Raw genomic sequence first — 15,734 nt, forward strand, 5'->3', positions numbered from 1 at the left:
CTCATCAGAAATCATGAAAGCCAGGCTCTTGGAGGCATGATGGAGAAGGGATTCTGGTTTGGGTCTACTGGCTGGACTGGAGGAAGAGGACGTAGGCCAGGCTATTTCTGCAGGATTCTGCAATCCCAGCCGACTCTCTGCCCTGGTCTTTGCTGACGATAGGGGAGTCCTTTGGCTTTCCAAGACACACATGGCTTCATCCATCAGCCATGGAGCTATAGCTTTCAACTGTGATCTTCCCCAGTCCTCTGTTAAACTAAAAACACTCTCTGAGAACAAACATCTCATCCATCAGAGCTGAAAGAACAGCTCAGGACAAAATGTATCCGGGGAAATTGTTCTTGCAGGACCGGAGATGACGGCCTCGGAGCATCCATTCATCTCCAATGGGTAAACAGCTTGTCTGGTGGCGGGGATCAATTAGCATTTATTGCTGGTAGCACTTGGCATTCCTGATACACCCCACAAATCATATTCATCTGTTAATCTCCCCAGTAATCCTGGGAGGAAGGTCAGGAGTTGAATTTTAGAAGCATAGAATGTTACAAATTGGAAGAGCATTTAAACATTGAGCTTAAGGGCAGCTGGGTGGCTCAGTGGATTGAGAGTCAGGTCCAGAGATGAGAGGTCCTGGGTTCAAATGTGACCCTAGATCCTTCCTAGTTGTATAACCCTGGGCAAGTCACTTAACTTCTACTGCCTAGTCCTTACCACTCTTCTTCCTTGGAACCAATATTTTGATTCCAAGATGGAAGGTAAGGGTTTTAAAGAAACAACAACATTGAGCTTGCCCAGTCCATGGCACATGGAAGGTCAGTCCAAGGAGAACCTAAAAACAGAGGAAATCAGAAGTGATGGAACAGACCTAAGAACACAGAAGGCCAAAATCAATAGGGACCAGAGAGGGGAAATGTGGTGAAATCAGAGGGTTTTTCAAAGCCTAGGATGTCAGACCTGAGAAGAACCAGAGGCCAAAGAATATCAGAGTGGAGAGGGATCTAGTCCTAATCTATCTAGTCCTAATAATTCTTTTTAAAGATGAAGAAAATGAGCTACACAGTAAGGAAATGATTGATCCCCCCAATGCAATCAGGAAGCATAAAAGAGGGATTTTGACCAAATCCATCAACAAGCATCTATTAAGCACGTACTATATGATAGGTGGAACAGCTAAGTGATATCATAGTACACAGTATACTTCATCCTTGGAGTCAAGAAGACTTATCTTCCTGAATTCAAATCTCATCTTAGACACAGTAGCTGTGTGACCTTGGGCAAGTCACTCAACCCTGTTTGTCTCAGTTTCCTCATCTTTAAAATGACTGGAGAAGGAAATGGTAGATTACTCCAGTATCTTTGCCAAGAAAACCCCAAATGGGGTCACAAAGAATGAAAGAAACTGAAATGACTCAACAACATGGGCTAGGCTCTTTAAAATGCAAAGAATTAAAAAAAGAGAGAGAGAGAAAGGAAACAACTCTTCCCTCAGGGAATTCACTTTCATTCTATCCTTCAACATGTGTTTTTGACTTAGTTCTTGCACCATGCAACCTATTCCATATTGTCCTTCTTGCAGAAGGAAGATGGATAGTAAGAAATGCCAGAAGAGGACAAGCCCCAGGAGCATGGAAGCTTCTGGAGGGCTAGGGTAATTTCAGGGTTTTTTATTTTTGTGTCCCAGCACTTGGCACAGGTTCATTGCCTGGTACATTGGGGTGCCTCCACCAATGTCCACTGAAGTCAGTAGATCTAAGAGTCTGTCGCCTCCTTTGACTCTCCTCCACTGTCTGCCTCTTCCTCCTCCCTTTCCCAATTGTACTCTAGGTCATCCTTTTGGTCTAAGGGCAGGACTCCTTTTGCACCTGCTGCCATTGGAGGTATGTTTTTGAATGACACCAGCCCAGCAATAGCTCAAAGAATAATGTCAAGGCTTTAGTCTTAGGATAGAGTCCAGATGTTGCAAGATATTTCCATATTTCAAAGATGAATTGGGCTCGACCACATCTATCACATCTGGTTAAAAAAGAAAGAACCATTTGGGGCCAACAACACCCAATGTGGTAACCAGGGTGGTATTTGGAGACAAAATGTCATTGTCCAAAGTGGAGATGTCCTCAATGTCCACTTAGATCTTCTCTTCTTGGTCCTGTGATGTCATTATAGTTGTGTCTGGGAGTCATATCAAGGAAACAGGAAATGTTTGCTTATTGGGAACAACTAGGCAGTTTAGGAGACTGAGAGCCAGCCTTAAATATCGGAGGTCCTGGATTCAAATCTTGTCTCAGATACTTTCTAGTTGTATGATGCTGGATAAATCACTTAACTCCCATGACCTAGCCCTTAATGTTCTTCTGCCGTGGAACCAATAGTAAGTACTGATTTTAAGACAGAAGGTAAGCATTTAAAAATTTGCTTATAAGTAAAACCCTCTGTGTATTAACAAATCTAAAAGGGAAAGAGGTCATCAGGAGAAGAAAAAATGCTTGTGGGACAGAAACTTGGGTATAGCCTCATCAGCAGGCATTTTTGTTCCTAGCAAACACTTAGAAATTTGTACTTTCACAAAGGAAAAGGGAAGTTTCCTTTCTCTACCATGATTGAACTCCCAATTGAGATCCCAATTGAGACCCCAAACAGAGAAACTGTAGAAGAAAGTTGATTTGTCAGATTTAATGAGTTTTTATCAGTCTCTGAAGTTTGGGGGTGTTAAAGAGCTTTGGGTATTAAATGGTATGATTCTCACTTGTGATCATATGTGTAATGGGGAAAGAGCTGCTTTTGGTCTAAGAAGACTTGAGTTCAAATCCTGCCTCTATCCCTTCCTTAGTGTGTGACTTTAGGCAAGTCCTTTCACCCATCCAGGTCTTTCCTCCTCCATAAAATGAGTGAGTTGAATTAGATGTTTTCTGAGGCCCCTTTCTTAATCTGTAATTCTATGATCCCTTGCTCCTAATATTTCCCTTTCTGAGCTACCTGAGTGGACACTTGTTATTCCCACTTGATTAAAAGATTAAAAGAAACATTTTTGTCTCACCTGATACTTTCCTTCTGCCTTAAAAAGATCATACATTTTATAGATGGAAGAGATCTCAGAGTCCATCTAGTCCAATATTATCATTTTATAGTGGAAACTGAGCCACTAACAGGTTAAGTGGCTTGCCCTAAAAGACAAAAACATGGCAGGGGCAAGGTTCCAATTCAGGTCCTCTATCTCCTATTATCCTTCTTCCTGTTTCAAATTGCCTTCTTAGTTCTTCATTCCTATAAAATACACCAATTGGATGGCTAGTGGCTTTGTTGTTTGATTGTTTTCAGTTGGGTTGGACTCTTCAGGATCCTATCTGGAGTCACTTTGTGTGTTAATTTCTTTCAAGTTAAGGGATTTTGAAGCTATAGTTGACTATCCCTCAGTTTGCTCATTAATTTTATAGATTTTAATAGTTTCTCAAATTGAGAAGCACTTGCTGGAGGTCCTGGGATTTTTCCATAAGGTATTCTAGTTATAAAATCAAACCACTCTTCCACACTACCCACCTCATTCCCATTGACAAAATGATAGCTGGAAGGAGTTTTGTAATATCTTGCCCTGGCCAAAGGAAAACTGGAAGTCAGGGTCCCTCAGTTTTAGCCCTGGTTCTCCCAGTTCACACAGCCAATTAAATATTCGAGAAAGGGATGAAACTTGGATCTTTCCATCTCTAAGGCCAGAGTTCTATACACTATACCAGATATCGGACTACTTGCTTTCTAAGGGTCCCTTTAGTCCTAAAAATCTCAGTCACCTGATTTCCTCAGAGGACAGTCTATAACTAAATATTAACATTTGACTTCTATTGGTGAGGAAGACAGAGATATGCTCTGCCCCTGCCACCAAGAGCCCATATTGGAATCACTCCTAAAGCACAGGTTCCTGAATCATGGAGCTTTATGTACAGCTCGGTTTCCTACTCTGGGGAAATCAGGAGATGGGCTGGCAGGCAGAAGGACAAACGACATCATCTTAGAGATGAGGGGGGAGAGAGAGAGAGAGAGAGAGAGAGAGAGAGAGAGAGAGAGAGAGAGAGAGAGAGAGAGAGAGAGAGAGAGAGAGAGAGAGAGAAATAGAGACAGAGAGAGAGAGAGAGAGAGAGAGAGAGAGAGGAGAGAGAGGAGAGAGAGAGAGAGGGAGAGAGAGAGAGAGAGAGAGAGAGAGAGAGAGAGAGAGAGAGAGAGAGAGGAAATAGAGAGAGAGAGAGAGAGAGAGAGAGAGAGAGAGAGAGAGAGAAATAGAGACAGAGAGAGAGAGACAGAGAGAGAGAGAGGGAGAGAGAGAGAAATAGAGACAGAGAGAGAGACAGAGAGAGAGAGAGAGGGAGAGAGAGAGACAGAGAGAGAGAGAGAGAGAGAGAGAGAGAGAGAGAGAGAGAGAGAGAAATAGAGACAGAGAGAGAGAGACAGAGAGAGAGAGAGGGAGAGAGAGAGAGAGAGAGAGAGAGAGAGAGAGAGAGAGAGAGAGAGAGAGAGAGAGAGAGAGAGAGAGAGAGAGAAATAGAGACAGAGAGAGAGAGAGAGAGAGAGAGAGAGAGAGAGAGAGAGAGAGAGAGAGAGAGAGAGAGAAATAGAGACAGAAAGACAGACAGACAGACAGAGACAGAGAAGGCTCAGGCCTCCAGTACAGTGTCTAGTCTTCAAAAGGATGAAATCAGAAGCTCAATGTTTCTGGAGCCTGGCAGACTCAGCTTTAGAGAGCTTTGTCGGGAAACCAAAGTAATTATATTTAATTATCGCACTCAGGAGAAAAATAGAAACATAAAATGTTGTCTGAACATTTCCAAAATGTATGTCTTTATTAGAAATGGTAGGAAACGAATACTTGCAGATTCTGTCTTGGATGCCCTTCTATATAGTGTTTGAAAAAGGTGTGCCTCATGCCTAATCAGAAAGGAAGAGGGAGTCGTGGAATCCCAGAGGATCCAAGGTAGAAGGGATCTTTGAAGGCATCTAGTCCCACACTGGAGGTCCAAAATAAGCACTGCTTTCAAATGGGATATAAACGTATGACTGTTGTAGATATTATTGGCACCTCTTGAGGGCAACTTTAATGGTCAGGAAAGGTTTTACGGACTTGCAGCTTAAAGTGGCCCCTATAATCCTGCCTCTTTGTGCCCTCTGATGTTAGGCAGAGCAGATCTAATCCTTATTTTCACCTGAATACTCTACAGATATCCGAAGAATTCTATCAGGCCCGGTCTTAATTCTTCTCTAGGTTAAATATTCACTTTCCTTGACTAATCCTCATGCTTCACCCTTCTCCAATCCACTACCTATCCAGCTGCCAAATCCATATTGTAGAAGCGTAGGAAATCAGGCCACCACGGCCAAACCTGGGTGGGCTATGGAGACACAGATGACTTCCTGCCTCCTGGATCTTTCTTTCCTACCCTGATGAGATGGAGAAATGACCACTTAGTTGGTTAGTGGAAGAACCAAACCTAAATCCCCCATTTCCTGACTTCCAGGCCAGTCTCCCATGCTCCTCGAGTAGGTAGGGAAGTGGGTTCATGAGCTCTATCTATGACAGTGTCTTATTGGGAGGTGGAGGTGGTGCTTTCCCACCAGGGATGTAGCTGCCTGTCATCATGGTTTTCCTTCTCTCTTTACTTCCTGTTCATCTGGACTGGTATTTAACACCAGGGTGAGGGCTGATGTGCTGCTTCTCCCCATGGGCTTAGATGGCCATGCCAGGCCTTTGGGCCACATTCAGCACAGATGGCCATTGGCTGTTGGCTCTGACATGAGGGACACGACTGGTGTACAAAGAATTGCCCTTCAGTCCTGCCTTGGAGAGAACAGTCAGTTGAGGTAATGGTTGATTTTTATCACCACTAAAGGATTTGACAAGTGGCATATCCCAAGGGTCTTTCTGATCTCTTAGGACATTGAATACATAGCTTCGCCTTTTGGCAAGGTCTTTTCAAAAAAGCAGAATTGATTCCCAACTGTGCATGGGTGCCAGCCCATTATACATCCTGCTCTGTGAACTCTGACAATTTAGTTCAAGTTAGAAACTGGACAATACCTCCTCCTAAAGTACTGAGAGCCTCTTCTCTTCAACCATCACAGGCCCTTGAATGAATGGTGGTGTCCAATTCTCCTTATCCCTGCTTCAAGAGCAGGTTAAAGAATAGAGAGATGGTTTGGGTATCATCTTCTCTAGAATTAAAGAAATGGAGAAATGAGTGCTGGATCCAGTTAGGGAAGCAGAACTAAGAATATCCAAACAAGGCACAGAAAACTGAGAATATCTGCAGATTTGGGGTGCAATGTTTCCTCGGCACAAACCACACAGACATCCTCTTTCTGGCTTTATGTTTTACTATGATCATGGCCGTATGGACCCCAGGACAACCATAATAGTCATAGATGCCCTCAGGTTGATGGTGATTTCCTCTGGCATTCACTCCCAGAAGACTCCCGAGGCAGAACTACTCCTCATTTGGACTAATGAAGATCCAGTTAGAGAGCCAATGGTCAAGTATCACCAACTTTAGCCTTGGTGTCTCAGCTTCCAAGCTCACGAGTTGAGTCACCCAGGGTAAACCAGTTCATATGGCTATGCCCCATGTTCCTTATCTGCAAAATGGGAATGACGATATCCACATTACTCATCTCACAGGGTTGTTAGAAGGAAAGAATTTTCTATCACCAAGTGCCATATGTAAGTAAAATTATAATTATCAAGCAATCAGTACACATTTATTAAGCACCAGCTGTATTCCAGAGTCCATGCTAGTCAAACTATTAACGTGAATTTAGTGTTTAATAATATTAGCCATGGGTCAGGACTGGGCTAAGTACCGAAGAGACCAAGACACCACATGACACAGCAGTCTCTGTTCTGTAGGTGTTTCCATTCTATATAGGGGTGATGTGATGTGACCCAAGAAGTGTGGAGCACAGAATGCTATGGACAAAAACTCTCCCTGGAACACCTGTGATCTGATCACAGATGTCATCAGGGTAACAAGAGTCACTGCCAGGGTGACCGGAACACAAAACCTATAAATCCCAAGTCAGAAATCTCATTCGTTGTCCTAAGCCAGGTCCTTTCATGGGAGAGCCCTGGCGGACAAATGGCCCATTGTCCTGCCAGAAATTCTGACTTCTTTATTGTCCTTACGTCAGGGAACTTAGGAGGAGCTTTCAAAATGCACATTTCCCCTTCCCTGACTGGACAGGTAGCTTTTAAAGACAAGCCCTCAGCAAGGACACCTGATTCAGAAATGCCCGCTGATGTCCACAGGGAAGGAGAGGCACCCCACTGAATCTGGGAGTCTTTGCAAAGAGAAACTGAAATCCCAGACTGGTTATATTTATTTTAATGAGACCTTTCAAAGACTCCTCATCAGGCCTAAATCCTATCTATTTTTTAGTTCAAATCTGACTCACTGAAGCTGGAAAGTGATACCAGATTCCTTTGCCTTTGACGCCATGGCTTTTGGGCTTCTTCCTCATTCTTTGCTTGGGAATTGCTCCTGCAAAGGTCTAGCTCTGGCTGGAACAGAGAAACTGCCTTGTTTACAGCTTTGGACAGAAAGGCCTCCTTGCCTCTCACCTACAAAATAAACCACACAGGCACGTATTCCATCGCATCAACAGCAAAGGGCAACCACGTTAGTGTGAGGTCACGTTGTGGTTCCCATTTGTAGCAGCAGACACTTGGGATTTCAATTTAATCCAAAGATCATTTATTAAACTCCTACCTCTTGGCACAGAGAAAAGTAATTTCCCCTCTCTGGATCTCAGTTTTGTCATCTGTAAAATGGCAGAGCTTGATTCACTGCTTAGAGATCCATTAAAGCATGAACTACCCTCATTTGATCTTAAAAGATTCTGTTATTATCTACATTTTATAGATGATGAAACTGAGGCAATCAGAGGTTAAATGACTTGCCCAAAGTCACAGAGCAAGTGAGTGGGCCTTCTTGACTTTAGCTTTGGTGCTCTATCCACTGTATTAAGAGGCTTCAAGCTTCACATTCTCAAGCCAGAAACAGGTTGCAGTTTCCTTGAATTTCTGAGGCAGAACTAATCTGAGGCAGATCCAAATGTGGCAAGTTTTGTGAGTCACAAGAAAATGGCATGTGGCCTGTTCTCCTTTAAGGGGGGTACCTGGGGCTTCTCCTTGAACCTAAGCCATTTTATTCTGTGAGCCAACTCTTGTTGCCTGATCCCTTCTCCATCCCAGCTGTGCTGTTCTTCCCCACACCTTGTGGGCTGCCCTTATTGGCATCTGAGCTACAATTTCATGGCATGATAAAGCTGAAACACAAGAGAGATGCCTTGGGGAAGGAGATGGCATTAATAGAAACACACAGAGGGAAAAGGGGAGCCTCCGGTGGTTTGCAGATGTAAAGAGAGAAGGAGAAATGTGTTGTGCTGGATCATACCTTCAGTCCAGCCAACCTCCCCTGGATTGCACTCTCCTCCTCCCTGGTCCTCCCTTGACATTTCCAGCCATATGTGAAACACTACATTTTAATGTCAAGAGAGTCTCAAATGGGGCTGTCAGCAGCCTGGGTTCTTGTGAGGCTCCCACTCTGGGCCAAAGAGAGGCTCTTTAACTATAATTCTCACCTTTTCCATTATTTTCTGGATGGAATCATAGAAAAGGAAATAGAAGAAATGACCTCTTGGGTCCCTTCCAGTTCTAAAGTGAGGATTCCATGATCTTCTTGGACCTCAGTTTTCTTCATCAATAAAAAGAAGGAAGTGGACCAGATGCTAGATAGATATTAGCTATTATTATTATAAAACCTTTCAATAAAAATGTCTAGTTGCAACAGAAGTAGATGTATACTTGTAAAATCTGCAGTAATGTTGTAGTAGGTGGCTCAGAAACATCATTGATTGTGAATTCAATCAAATGGCAGCATGCTGTGTGGGGGAAGTCACGGAAGCTTTCAGGGTCCCAGGCAACTGAAACTATGTTAGACAGTAAGGGTCCACTTGTGTTGAAGGAGGGGTTTTCCTAAACCATGAAATCATAAATCTGTAAAGACCCATAAAAGAGTTTAAAATCAGTCATTTCAGAGGAGCAATTCACATTTCTAGAATTCTTTTGAGTCAACAAAACAATTCCTTTCAACATCCCTATGAATAAGATAATGTACCATCATTCTCATTTTGCAGATTAAAAAATCAAGGCCCAGAGAGATTGGGTGACTTGTGCAGTAGAGTCACCTCAGAGTCAGAATTCAAACTCAGAACTCTAGATACCAAGTTCCAACCTTTTCATATCAAGCAATAAGTATTTGGTAAATGTTTACCATGTTTTGGGGCAGCTAGGTGGCACAGTATAGAGAGTGCTGCCCCTGGAATCAGGAAGATCTGAGTTCAAATCTGACCACAAATACTTACAGCTGTGTGATCCTGGGCAAATCTCTTAGCCCCATTTGCCTCAGTTTCCTCATCTGCAAAATGATTTGAAGAAGGAAATGGCAAACTACGGCCAATATCTCTCCTAAGAAAACCCCCATTGGGGTCTTGAAGAGTTAGGCATCAGTATAAAACAGCAGCAACATCTGATATGCTATTAGGTCAGTCTTTTTATAAACTGAAAGGAATCACCTGGGCCAAAAATGTAATTGCAGAGATGAATAAACCAAGGCACTGAGAGATTAAATTATTTGTCCAGCACTAGACATCTAGTGCCTGGAAGACCTGGGACTCTAGACTAGGTTTTCCAAGTAGTGTTCTTTCCTTTCAATTGTCAATAGGGTCTCGTTCCAAACCAGAAATGTATAAAATCATTTAAATAAGCCAAATCTCAGTTCTTCTATTTGCTGTCTATGTAACTTCAGTCAAGCCAATTGGCCTCTGTGGGCTCTTGTTTCCTCATCTGTAAAATGAGAGGTTTGGATCTCAGATGTGACACCTAATTAGCTGTGTAACTGTAGGCAAATAAGCAAGCTTCTCTGTACACTGGTTTCCTCATTGGCAAAATGAGGAGATGGAACTAAATGATGTTGGAAAGTCCCTTTCTGCTTAATACTCATGATCCTATGGATTTGCCCCAATAAAGAATGTTATATCATTATCTATTAATTTTTCCTAATGATGTAAGATGGGAAGCAGAGTCAAGATGTCAGAGAAAAGTCGCCTTGGGTCTCCCACATTCTTTTCCAAACAACTTTAAAATCTAGCAGGTTGGCAGGAAAAGGTCTGGCTCAATGGGGTAAGAGTGGAGCACTTTTCAGCACAGGCATCTCTAGAAAGCCAGCTGCAATAGGCTGTTGGGGCAACTGAATCAGAAGCAGTAGCTTTCAGAGCTTTTAGCCCACAGAAAGCAAGGGTGTAGGACAACTGGTCAGAAGGAGGTTGCAGGGATCCCTTTGCTGGAACTGTGTGTAAAACTATTGCATGGACCATACACAGATCCAGGTCACAGTCCTGAGTCTCAGTCCCAAGGTGAAGAGAAGCATTAGCACACTAAAACATCTTGCTGCAAGGGAGTGGGGAACCTGTTCATAGTACTAATTGGAAAAGAGTGTATGTGGTTACTCATTGTCCAGAAGAATAGTATACATATCTCCCCTTACATCATACCACACTAGAAGAACTGAAAAGTTTCAGACCCCAGAATTAGCTCTGAAAGTGGCTGCACCAAAACAACAACAACAACAACAACAACAACAAAACTGAAGCTTGTCCCCTTGACCCTGGGAGCAGAGCCCAACTTTAATATAAAGGTAAAAGTCAAGAAATAGGCTGAAAAAATGAGCAAACAACAGAAAAGAACCTTACCAGATAATGTTACTATAGTGACAGAAAGAAGCAAAACACAAACTCAGAAGACAACAAAATCATAGTAGCTACATGCCAAACCTCAAAGAGACATGTGAATTGGTCTCAAACTAAAAAAAAATCCCTGGATGAGTTAAAAAATAAAGTAAAAGAGATAGAGGAAAAAATAGGAAAAGAAATGAAAGTGATGCAAGAAGATCCTAACGATATAAGACAGCACCAAAGAAAGCTGTCAGGAAACATTCCAGAGTGTAGTCTAAACCAGATAATAACATAATTGGGAAATAGTTAACAAAATACAATTAAAGAAACCCCAAATGAACATAGATAATGATAATAAGTACTTTTCTAAGTTAATATATGGCCTCAGGGATCCTTCTGTACTGTGGATTGGCCCTCATTTCTCTTTGAGTTTGACAACCACTGGTGTGTGGAGCTAAAAAAAAAAAAGCCAGATTCATGGCCAGGAAGATCTGTTCCTGAACCTTGTCACTAACAGATGCTAGTTGTGACCAAGAGGAAATATTTTTCACCAATTTGTATCTCAATTTCCTCATCTGTGATCCTAGCACAATTCCTGGCACACAGCTGGTGGCTAATAAATATGTGCTGATTGTTGATTATGTAATTAGGATAATAATATAGTTCCCACACAAGGTTTTTGTAAGGATGAGATAATGTCTCTAAAGTACAATAGAAATATCAATTATTATTATTATCCTCATACTCGGGGATGGGTTGTACTGGACAGTCTCTGAAGCCCCATTCGATTCATGGATTCTATGACTGTGGAGGGTAGAACATTAGGAACTTGTTAACTGAGGGAAAAGGATGATTCAGAAATGACTCACAGTTTTGGTCTTCCATGACCCAGTACCATGGACAGAAACAGGGCAGTCAGGAGAAGGGAGACATTTTGAGGGGCCTATACTGAATTCAGTTTTGGCTTTAAGATCACAAATCCAGAGTTAGAAAAGACCTTAAAAGACATCTCATCCAACCTTGTCATTTGCAGGAAGGAACCTGAGGTTCATAGAAATTAATTGGCTTGTCTAATCAGGGTACAATGGCAAGATCAGAAAAAAAATGTTAAGAGCTTCATTATTAGTGCTAGAATGTAAAGGAGCCATACCACTGGCTCTGGTGCTTATTAGCTCTGTAACCTTGGAAAGATCACCAACCTCTCTAGCCTCCCTCAGTTTCCTCAGATGTCAAATGAAGGGGGGTTAGACTAAAAGATTTCTTATGTCCCTTCCAGCACAACCATTCTGTGAATCATCAAAAGAGCTCAAATAAATTTGGGCCCTGACCAAATTTCTACTTAAGTAATTATCTTCTAATGTTCCATCATCCTTTTAATGCAAAGACAGATTTCACTCTTCCTTCTAGTCCCACAGTACAAAGTGCCCAGCAGAAAAGCAGCCTTCCCCCTCCCTTCTCTCCAATGTCTTCCCTTCCTGCCAGAAAAATGGAGGCTTGAGTAAGAATCAGACATTGCCTAATACTATTTCTGAACATTTATTTGGTGATACCCTAGGAGATAAAAAGCCATTGATCCTCCAGGCCAAAGCTACATGAAATTCCCATTAATATAATGGAAGTGTTGCCGAGGTGAGGATTTAGAAAACTAGGCTCATGTTTTTCTGAGCTTATCAATTATGCATTTGGGGGAAATCAAGAGGCCTGCTTCTTATCCCTTTAAAAAAATAACCCAAAGGTCCCTTTGGACATCCATCATCTTTAGCATCCTGAAAATGGATGATGTATTTATTTATTTATTATATTTATTGATGTTATTTAGCTTTATTACTGCCACTGAAAACCCAACTAGTAAATTTGCTCTATTTATTTATGAATAAATGTGTGTCTAATTGGTAAAAGAGAGGAGGGTCATGGGCTAGCGGATAGAAAGCTGGCATCAGTAGAGAGATTTTTGTATTATCTTATCAATGGAATCACAAATCTAGTCCCTAATCTCTAACCCCAATTAGCCAAATAGAAGCTAAAAAGGAATCACAAAGTACAGGAAAGCAAAGTAAAAATTTAATAGAGCCTAAGCTGACAACAATTGTTGGTGCCTCTAAAGAACCATTTAGAAGGTACAAGATGTGGCCTGCCCCTAATCCTCAAGTAGCTTTATCATCAGTATCATTTATCATTTGAAGTTTAGTTCCCAAGGAATTAAAAAAATGACTTAAAAATCTGAATCTTTTAGCACTTTTTAGAGCACAAATACTTCTCTGAAAAGCCTGTCCATATTGGCATGAACCAATATTGTTCCTGGTCTCCACCTCTTCCCCACAAAAGGAAGTATGACACAGTAGAAAAATACAGAATGTGTGATGAGAGGACCCAGGTTTGAAGCCTGACTCTGCCCCTACTGCATTCAATCAATCAATCAATCAATCATCCAGTAAACATTTATTAAATGTCTGCTATGTGTCAGGTACTATACTGAGTGGTGAATATGTGTGTAATTTGGGACAAGCAATGACTTGAGGATTCAGTTTCTTCATCTGTAAAATGAGGGGACTGGATTGTATATTTTTATCCCAGGTCCCTTTGTCCTCTGAGTCTATGATCCCATAATCTCCACAATCATTGAGGTTGCCAGAGACCTCTTACATTATCCTTTCAATCTTATGTATGTAGAAAAAAAATAAGTCCTTTTTATTTTTAAACAGATTTCTTGGGTTATTGGTGACCCATCCATTGCTTGAAGTCCTGAAATAAAGAGGAGCCCACCTTCTCAGGCAGTCCACTAGCCCTGATATTTAGTGAGTTTTTTTCTGGTATCAGGCAGAAATCTGCCTCTCTGCACCTTCTACCCTCTCCTCTTGGTTCACCCTTCTGGGGCCAGGCAAATCCCTAATTGAAAATAAAGACAGCCCTTCAAATATTTGAAGCCAGTGTTTGGGTCCCTACTGAGCCTTCAATCTCCCCAAGAGTTAGGTGCCACTGGATAGAACCCTGGGCATAGAGTCAGGAAGCCCCGAGCCACTTAATCTTGTTCATCTCAGTTTCCTCATCTATAAAATGAGCTGGAGAAGGAAATGGTAAACCACTCCAGGATCTCTGTGAAGAGAATTCCAAATAGGGTCCCAAAGAGTCAGAAAAACAATTCATCAACAATAAAATCCTTAAATTATCATCTTCTGGCTATCTGAATAAAGAAATGGTGCAGTGAAGAGAATGTATGCTCAAACAACAGGGGATCTTGAGTTCAAATCCTGATTCTGATGCTTACTGCCTGGATCACTCTGAATAAGCCACTTAACCTTTTTTGGCCTCTGCTCCTTCATCTCCAAAATGCTGAGGTTAAAATAGATGGTCCTTGGGTTTTATTCCATCCCTAAGCCTGTGAAATTTTAATCCTAAATTGTTCATCTGAGATTCTCAGATAGAGTTTCAGGGATTCAAAGCTTCTTACCTGATTCTCTGTACAACCACCCACAGGGCTGAGTTACAAGGCAAGTAGGTTGTCAGCTTTGGTAAGAAGCACTTTAGAAACCCATTAGAGTTTGTGATGGAGACATTGACAACAGAGAATTGCAAAACTCAGCCTCCAAGAGCACATGGACATGGTGCCTGACTTCATCATCAGGGCTTCCCCAGACCTCTGCCCACTGGAACAAGGGCCTATTCCAAGAGATTCTCTGATCCGTTGCTTATCTGCACATCTTAGCCACCACTACAGGAGAAGGCATAGAACAGCAGAAACAAGCTAGGCTGCTAATTTGTAAGTAATGGCTTCTCAGCAAGAGAATTTCCCTTTGGGAAATAATTCTCCTCTCTCCCCAGGGGTCAGACAATGATTCAGCAAACTAAAAAGCCCAAAATTCTGCATTTTGGAAAGGAGTTCGTGAGCTATTGGGGATGTCTGGATTCCATTTTCTAAAACGTTAGAAGCCTGAAGAGAAAATATTTTTGACTACTTCAATAAGAAATTTAAAGGTACAAAAAGGCCATAAGCATAACTTTCCAGTTGTAATAAGCTTTCAAATTTGTATTAAGGGAGTAAGAGGATATCCACTCTGCTATATGACCTTGGCCAAGGCATTAGGCCCTCGTAAACATCAGTTTCCTCATAGGCAAAATGAGAATACTGGACTGGATGGCCTTGAACTTCCCTCCCAGTTCTGCCTCTATGGTCTGAGGACGAGATGGCCTATAAGGCAAACCATGAGCCTGTGACCATAGGATGTAGCCCAGCCCTCAGGAAATGAAGGCTCAAGCAAGTTGGCCAGAGTTCAACAGGTCATTAGTAGCTCACCCATGACTAGGACCTGGCTCCAGAGCCAGCACTTTCCACTACATTATACTAGTAAGTCAAAGGTCAAAACATACAGACATCTTTGGGGAAAAAAGCTTAGTGGAACTGAAAAACTTACTAATATTGTGCTTAGCAACCATTTTAGAAAGGAAAAAAAAAAGAGGCAAAGTGAAGGGTTAGCCAAGAAATGTTCACAAGAAGAGCAATGTGGTATTTGTCCAGCAGGGGGCGGAGACACAGCATTCTCGATTCCTGTCTTTGAAGGGACATAAAAACATGGAGGCTGGAAAGAGTTATTTATTGTCACCTGGGTGACCTTGGCAAACCCTCGAATGCCTCTCTGCCTCAGTTATGTGAATTCTGTTCTTTCTATTGCTCTCGACTGATTCAAAGAATATTTTAAAAGTCACCACAAAGACCAAATGAGATAATGCATGTCGAGAGCCCTTTGCAAATCTTACAATGCCAGATTATTATCACCATCATCATTTATTTCTTGTGCTTTTAGTTCATTTCTTCAGCAGCAGAAGCACCATCTAGTTCCTCTGATTCTAGTTCATTTCTTCACCATCAATAGCAGCAGCATCTGCTTTCTATTTCTCTAGTTAATTTCATCACCAGCAGCAGCAGCACCTATGCTTCTAGTTAATTTCTATATCACCATCAGCAGCATCAC

The 15,734-nt window shown here is 41.9% G+C and overlaps 1 protein-coding gene and 1 long non-coding RNA gene across 3 annotated transcripts in view; both read right to left on the reverse strand.

The window, feature by feature from the left end:
* Positions 1 to 15,734, reverse strand: part of ANK3 (ankyrin 3) — a 754,092-nt gene that overhangs the window by 461,539 nt on the left and 276,819 nt on the right. The gene's annotated exons all lie outside the window — the stretch shown is intronic.
* LOC130453911 (uncharacterized) overlaps positions 15,205 to 15,734 on the reverse strand; it is a 34,961-nt gene continuing 34,431 nt past the window's right edge. The window contains exon 2 of the long non-coding RNA XR_008911577.1: positions 15,205 to 15,691. This is a non-coding gene — a long non-coding RNA (uncharacterized LOC130453911). The remainder of the gene's footprint in view (positions 15,692 to 15,734) is intronic.

Source organism: Monodelphis domestica, chromosome 1 (genome assembly GCF_027887165.1).
Source record: "Monodelphis domestica isolate mMonDom1 chromosome 1, mMonDom1.pri, whole genome shotgun sequence".
NCBI lineage: Eukaryota > Metazoa > Chordata > Mammalia > Didelphimorphia > Didelphidae > Monodelphis > Monodelphis domestica.